The sequence below is a fragment of the Hyposmocoma kahamanoa genome, unplaced genomic scaffold, assembly GCF_003589595.1.
Source record: "Hyposmocoma kahamanoa isolate Upper Pololo Valley unplaced genomic scaffold, ASM358959v1 67, whole genome shotgun sequence".
Taxonomy (NCBI): Eukaryota; Metazoa; Arthropoda; class Insecta; order Lepidoptera; family Cosmopterigidae; genus Hyposmocoma; species Hyposmocoma kahamanoa.
The window spans coordinates 6,983,457-6,992,283 of NW_020653855.1; positions in this window are offsets into that span (position 1 = coordinate 6,983,457).

An 8,827-nucleotide genomic window follows, 5' to 3' on the forward strand; every position below is an offset into this window, starting at 1 on the left:
AAAAAAAAAAAAAAAAAAAAAAAGGACATTTTTTTCGTGGTTTTTGTATTAGACCCGTCGTCCATTTATTTGTAAGTCAATGCGTAAACTTTATTTATTTATGCATTTGTTCTAAGTGTCATGTATTTCAAAAATCCGTCTCAGATATCCTGAAGCAGTCCAATTGATTCTTTTTCTTTTTTTTAATGGCCTCTGTGGCCGAATGGTTACCATACCGGACTGCCACGCAGAGGTCCGAGAGAAATATTTGTAAGGCCTACATTTATTTATCTCGTGAGTTCCCTAGTGCGGGGCTATGTTGAGTGTGTGGCGCATTGAGTTACAAATAAATGGACGACGGGTCTAATACAAAAACCACGAAAAAAATGTCCCAAGTCAACCTATTCCAAATTTAAATTGTTATGTCATCGCAGTATCGCGCTGTCCGTGGAACAAATGAAAACTAAAGCGGAGTGTCGCGCTCTGTATACGATTTTAGCGCCTTACAAGTGCGGACACTTTTTAGCGCGGACCCGACGTCCATATAATTGTAAGTCAATGGTGTGGCGTTATTTATTTTCTATTTTTGCCAACATAAATTTTATAATTTACAATTTATTGAGAGTCACTTTTATATATACCGTACGTGCTTCCTGCTGATTGATTTTCTGGCTTAAATATAGTTCTTAAGCAAATTAATGTGTCGATCAGTGTTGTATAGCTGTATTCGTGTACTAAAATAAAATAAACTCTTTCCAATTTCACCTTTAACGACTCTCACTTAAGAGCTATACAACCTCAAATGTTGATTCCGCATAACAGTAAAAGTGTTGTGTAAAAAAATATAAAGTCAAATTTATGTGTGGATATATACCATTGACTTACAAATAAATGGACGACGGGTCTAATACAAAAACCACGAAAAAAATGTCCCAAGTCAACCTATTCGAAATTTAAATTGTAATGTCATCGCAGTATCGCGCTGTCAGTCGAACAAATGAAGACTAAAGCGGAGTGTCGCGCTCTGTATACGATTTTAGCGCCTTACAAGTGCGGACACTTTTTAGAGCGGACCCGACGTCCATATAATTGTAAGTCAATGATATATACTGATTACTATACGGTGTCAAAACACGATTCCAAAAAATATTCGCGATAGAAAAAAACGCAAACTGATCTCGAAATTTTACAGAAAACCCCTGCATTAAAAAAAGCTGGTATATCAACTGAATTGAACAGAACACGTACTATACAATATACATTTCTCAAATGGCTTCAGTTTCGTTTGTAAAAAAAGAAACTCTGAAATAAAGTCAGTGTCCATGATGCTCGACCCAAGCAAAATGAACCGTATTAGTACAGAGATAGTATCGACTTTTAAATACAGAATACAAATTTCAACTATACATGTGTAAGAAGGCTCTCAGAACCAAACGGTCGGCTAGGGGCATTGACTTACAAATAAATGGACGACGGGTCTAATACAAAAACCACGAAAAAAATGTCCCAAGTCAACCTATTTAAACGTAGTGTCATGTAAAGGAATATGAAAAAGCTAAAACGTTGAATTTAAATTGTAATGTCATCGCAGTACTGTCTAATTTTGCTTGCTTCGCTGTCAGTCGAACAAACGAAGACTAGAGCGTGAATGACGCTCTGTATACGATTTTAACGCCCTATAAGTTCGGACACTTTTTAGCGCGGACCCGACGTCCATATAATTGTAAGTCAATGTATATAATATACATTTTTCAGATGGCTTTAACTTCGATTGTAAAAAAAGAAAATCTGAAATAAAGCCAGTGTCCCTGACGGTCGACCCAAGCAAAATGAACCGTATTAGTACAGAGATAGTATCGACTTTTAAATACAGAATACAAATTTCAACTATACATGTGTAAGAAGGCTCTCAGAACCAAACGGTCGGCTAGGGGTCAAGCATCTTAGAGCATCGACTGTACAGTGTATGTCTGTGTATGTGTGTATATGAATGTGTATATGTATGTATGTTTGTATTTATATTATATGGCCATATTAGCAAAATATGTAGTTTCTTTCTATTTTAGATTAGTTATCGTAGTAACAAATTGAGTCGTGTTGAATCTAATGATATTTGAATAAACAATTCATGGTATTTACTTACATAATAGTTATATTAATAAATTAGAATTAGAATATGATGCATAAATTTGGGTGAATATCTCACATTTTTACTTTTACTTTATTAGCTGCCTCCGTGGCCGAACGGTTACCATGCCGGACTGCCACGCAGAGGCCCCAGCTTCGATTTCCGGGCCGGGAGAAATATTTGTATGCCCTACATTTATTTCTCTCGTGAGTTTGGATGTAATTTGTGGTTGTCTATGTGTGTGTCCATGGCACCCGCGACACAGGGTTTCCCTAGTGCGGGGCTATGTTGAGTGTGTGCGTTATTATTATTATATTATTATTATTATGGTGTCAAGAGCACATCAAGCTAGAGTCTTGGTTTTAGCTTATTATTTATATGTTAGAGTTGAATATTAATCTTACCCTAAAGGTCATCTTGTTAATAGCCGAAGTAGATATGCTGTTCCAACTCAAGTCCAACGTAACTAAGTCCGTCAGGTTCATGAAAGCTGCATTTTGAATGACATGAATGTTGCAATGTGACAGGTCAAGTGTTTTCGTCGGTAGACGTGGTAGTTGGTTTACTTTGTTTATTGGATTGTTTTTGAACAATAGAATTGTTGGATTGTAGTCTTTTATGGCTGGGAAATAAAAATCAAATTTTATACTTACGATTAATGAAACTGAAATGCTACAATGCGGCTGAATTGAGATCTTCTGCTCATCGCTTAGAGTACACAATACCTTGTATGATATTTATATGTAGTTTTTCATATCGAACATAAAGAAATGGTGTTAAATATTGCAGGGTTCGAAGTGATAATTGACATTGATTAATAATCACGATAATTATTTTGATATTTATAAAATTACACAGTACAGGCGGAAAATGGGCTATACTATGGTTACACAGCGTTTTTTTTTAATGGGACTGTATCCGAAATGAAATCCGAAACCATAGAAGATACAAGGAACTTGTCTTCAGGTCTTAGGAACAATTAATTTTTTGTGAAAACAATTTTGGCATAATTATTAATACAAAGATGGAACACTCAGAAAAAATTCCTTTGATCCCGTCGGATTCGAACCGACGTCTTCTTGCATACCGTGCCAGACGCTATACCAACTAAGCCACGGAACGAACCAACGGACCTCACGAATTTTTCTATGTGCTTGCGTCGTGTCTTTGTATTTGTAAACTTACCCTCCCAATGATCATTGTCGAATAAAGTGGTAATCTTGCAATCGTTGCAGTCGACAGTACCATCGCTACACGAACATATTTCGCAAATGCCTGGAACCATTTCATGCCTTGTCATTTCTGCAAAAAAATGTTGTGGTTAAAAACATGAAAGAAAAATTTGATAAACAATTTTTTTGAGAAAGCATATATAAGGGTTTCTTAACCTGTGCTCCATGGACCTAAGAATCCGTATCATGAACACCGAGTGTCCATGACGAGCCTACCTAACATATTGCATTGATATAAAAATTGGTATACCATACGGCTATCCATTACATTTCTTGTTTTATTTATTATTAAAAATTTTATAAAAACTATACTTTTTAATCTGAACTGCACATCAACCACCTGTGTAGATTATTCTTACACCGCAAGAAGTTCTTCGTCATCTTCTATTTCAAAAGATTTCGAATACTCACCTTACCCTGTATCTACATCCTAGAAATTTGTAAGTTTGTGAAGAAACACCCTGATATTTTTATCAAAAGGATCGACAATTATCCAAGATCTGTTCGTCGAAACAAAAATGCACTAGTATTACCTACATCCCGACACAAACTTCATTCATCAAGCCCACAAGTTATGGCAGTGAAAATATTTAATAAATTACCAGAACAATTAAGAGATACGGTAGAAACTGCAGATTTTAATTTTAAACTTAAGGAATTACTTAATACAAAAGCGTACTACACAATATCTGACTATTTAAGCGACAAACTTTAAAATAATAATAATAATAATAATAATAATAATATTTATTGACTATTATTACTTTTAATTCCACAAAACCATCACAAATACTCGGTCGCTATTGTTATCATGTCTATGAATAAATAAATACATTTGTAATTAAATAAAATATAATAAACATTGTACGTTATGACTAACATAATTATGTAATGTATAGAATTATTTTACCCTACAGTGTTTAAGTTGTTGACATTTGAATAATTGTACTTTAATTTTAATTTTGTTTTTATTTTATTGACTAATTGTAACCATATCATATATAAATATAACATTGTACACCCGACAGGGGTATGAACTGTTGTACTCAAATTACATGTAACATCTTCTTTACCAGTTCAAACAATAAACGATTCTGATTCTGATTCTGATTCTTTTCGGAAAAGGTCCGTGGGCTCTTTGAAATTTTGAGAGGGATCCATGACTAGCAAAAGGTTAAGAAACCCATATGTATAGTCGTTAGTAACCTGTTGGTTTGTTTGGCGACAAAATTTACTCGATTTAGGTCCTAGAGAAATTGTTTCATTTTCAAAAGAAACAAAGTTTGTTCAATCACATTACCACCCGAACTCAAGACTAAAAAAACTGCTTCGTATCCAACTAGGAAACAACCCGGATCTGATCGGAGGAATTTCTTCTTATTGTCCGATCTTTGTGTTAATATTTTAATAGTAGCAGTATTGCTCCTTGTGAAAGATTTCGTTCCAGGGAAGTACTGTCAGTCTGCCACCTTGCCTATTTCTGCCGCCAAGCAGTAATGTCAGCATTACTGTGTTCCTGTTTCGAAGGGTAAGATTGCTGGTGCACAAGCACATGGGACTTGTCAACTTATGTCTCCGGATGACAGGCGCTGTGGCAGTGTCCTTCAAATCTTGGGTGCGTTAACTTAATTCGCCCGAATTAGTTCACCTAGGTGCATTAAGTACACTTTAAGTAAACTTAAATCACTTGCGTGCATTAGATAAACATAAAAGTAAAGTGTATTCACTACGGTATTTAAGGACGCTAGGATTCAACTCACACGTTAGAGATACGGTGATGAAAAACTTCGTGATGAAACCGGCATGTCGAAGAAGGTTCACAATGAAGAACCCGCATTGGACTAGCATGGCGAGCTATGGCCTATCTTTTTTTTTATAGAATATAGGTGCGCATTTGACCTCCATCTCACCTGATGGAAAGTGACGATGAGGTCGACAATGGAGCATGCGCACCTAAATAATGCCTAATATCTTAAAATAAATAAACTATAATAAACTACCTAAAATCTCTACCATGTAACGAGTTCAATCCTGGCGTCCTTAAATATCGTGGTAAATACAGTTTACTTTTATGTTTATGTAATGCATCCACGTGATTTGAGTTTACTAAAAGTGTATTTAATGCACCTAGGTGAATTAATTCAGGTGAATTAAGTTAACGCACCCCAAATCCTTAGCTACCATTTAAAGCTCTGAGTAATAAAGCAACTGTTATGGAAAGGCGTGTCGCTTACCATCAGTGCACAACTTGTTCGTCCCGTTACTTGATATCTTAAAACAAATCTTTTCAATCTATACTGTCTAATCTGTTTCCATGCTTTATATTATTCACTTACCAAAGTCACTTTCTGTAGTTGAAGTAGTTTCTATCTCGCTAATATTTTCAGAATCTTCTTGAGAAGAGGACAGACTAAACAAGACAAATATAACAATCACTCGAAACATACTTGCATTTATTGCACTCTTTAAAAATCCTTTTTGTTTACATAACGTTACTAGGTCATCTTTTAAACAACCGCAAAACTATATTGTCGGTTCAGACTTAACATTTATTAAGTTCTATTGAAGTCGTGCATGTCAGCCAACGTCGTTTGAATATACATACATATCTAAAAATCACACAAAATATCTCTTGATAAGAAACCCTTTTAGTATTTTTATCAAAGATTAAATATTGAACAGCGAGATTGTAAATGTTGTTTGAACCTACTACCTCTGTGAGGCAACCCGTGCGTGTGCAATTATATTTTGTACTCGTAGTGAATCAATAATAAATATTTCTTAATAAAAATTGGTATAATTTTATCACTCAATATAAGCAGTATGTCGTCAAATTCATAATTTCCTAACTCATCTAACACTTGCCCTAATCACATGCGTTACATACAAAATGCAAACAAAAAATATATGGCTTTGTTTCAGCCAACCTAATTAGAAAATGCTTTACTTATGATGATAAGGTAAAATACAGGGATCTCATATCACGCCCAAGTGACTAAAAATATTTATGCCATTGCTATATTTTCATGTTTTCTCTGTTTATGGTAATGAATAACAATTGCTAATTGAAGATAACTATAGTAAATGATTTCCGTAGCAAGTGGACACACTCGGTCACATATAACAGTGCAGATACGAACATTGTAGGCAGTAAAGTGATCAATTACAAATGTAAAATCATTGCAGTGCGTTGGATTAGGGTTTGCGATGCGATAAAAGAAATGTCATATCTGTTTAACATTTGATAGTATATGATTTATGCGTAACGTGCTTATCTCAAATCGGTTAAATGCTACATTTGATTTAATTTTAACCCAAGCTTGTTATTTTGCGCATGGAAGCTATTATCGAAATAGATTTACTAGCACGCACTAGTTTGTCATGTAAAACGTTCGTATTTCATTTGACTAATGTATAAATGTTGTCATAGTGTAATAAAATTTTGGCTTCTCTATCTTATATAAAAAAAAATTGTCTGTGTGCGTTGATCTTTATTTTTTTTGCATTGACCTACCAACAAAGTCAATGTCTGTACGTATAAGATTATGTGTGTATAAATATTACGAATAGATCAACACTCAAACAAACCCTTTTAGGTTCAAGAGTGCCAAGTACCTAGATAATAAATTATTGTAATCTAAGTAAATAAATAATAAAAATAAAGTTAAATAACGTATGCGAGCATGTCATGGATAAACCTACACATTCAATGAAGTTTGACAAACCCCAGGTCCTTGCAAAAGAAGTCCGTTATCTACCCATGATGCTGCGACAGGCCATTGAACTTAAAAAACATCCTAATTTCAACAGGGAAGATGGTTTCTCAGTATCTCCTGTTTGAGATCCAGTATTTCCTTCGATAAAAAACCCAAACAGACATAAGAATGCAGTACGAATTAATATGTTTTAATTTATTCTAATTTTCATTATTCATTGATAATAAATTTAACTTAATAAAAATTCATATTGTTAAAATAAAATAATTTGTAAAACATATTCTGTTGTAGCGTAAATTGGAATGTTTCTTTGTAAAATTAAAAATAAGGTATGTAATTAATAACTTTTGTAATTATAGTGAAAAAAAATAGGGTGGTTTGCATTAATATTAGACATAACTGATTGATGACTGTACCACCTCCAATATGTAAAAATAAAAATAATTGAATATCAATTCCATAATCTCAGTACAGAGTACTAAAAAAAACCGGCCTCAAAAGTGCGTTGAATTACGTCTATTTGCTAAGTTTTATTGAAATATCCTTAAATTCGCCACTATACAGGACTTGACACTGGAGATAATAAAAATCGGTTATCACTACTCAAAGTATATGGAGAGAAAAACGCCTTGGATTCCAGAAATAGCAAAAATCAACCATTAAAATAATTGCTCCTTACTAAAATTTAGGCGCTATTTATAAAAATGAATCTTCATGCGTGAACAGCCACCCTTCGAGGTGGATGATTATGTTCAAAATAAAATGGGACCACTATGGAAGTACCCCCTTTCCAACAAAAAAAGAATCATGAAAATCAGTTCACAAATACCGGAGTTATCGCGTAACATACATACAAAAAAAACATCAGTCGAATTGAGAACCTCCTCATTTTTTGAAGTCGGTTAATAAAAAAATTCAAATACAGTGAATAGCGACATCTCTAGCCGGGGCTAGTAGCTGTAAAGTAAAAGGGTGAAGAAATACTTTCATAGATTTCTCATAGATGGCGCTCAGAAGTCATTGAAAAACCAAATACAAAGACACAACAACAAGCACATAGAAAAATTCGTGAAGTCCGCTGGTTCGTTCCGTGCTTAGTTGGTATAGCGTCTGCCACGGCATGCTAGAAGACGTCGGATCGAATCCGACTGGATCAAAGGAATTTTTTCAGAGTGTTCGATCTTCGCATTAATAATTATAGCAAAATTATGATTGTTAGACTAGATTCCTTGGTGGTTTCAATAAAACAAACATATTTGACATAGGTCAAATGTTGGTTCCGGCTCCCATTCAATAGGTTAGGTTAGGTTAGAACATAAAAAAGGAGGACGAGCCAAACGAGCGTGCCGCGGCAGCAGCCGGCGAGTGCCAGAAACGGATTTCTTTGCGTTTCCGAACGTTTTCTTAATTAAATATTAGTATAAGGGATATTGTTTTTCGGAAATAATTCTATTTCTAAATGAAATGAAATTTAGATACAATGTCGTTATGTTTACTGTGATTTATGACTTATGATTGTTGTTACAAATGAGTGTTGGTGTAAGTAATCGTTATTAAAAATGAAAATGATAGAATGTGAGTTTATATTAAACGTTCCTTATATTTAATGAATTACTTATATTAAACGAGTTTATAGGGAGTAAAATTATGCCAATTGAGCGTTATGTGAAGAATGTTCATATGATACATTACACACCCCTTTCAATGATAAAAAAAATAAAATATAGGAAATAAAAAAAAATACCTACGTTAGTGTTGTATATTTTTTCATG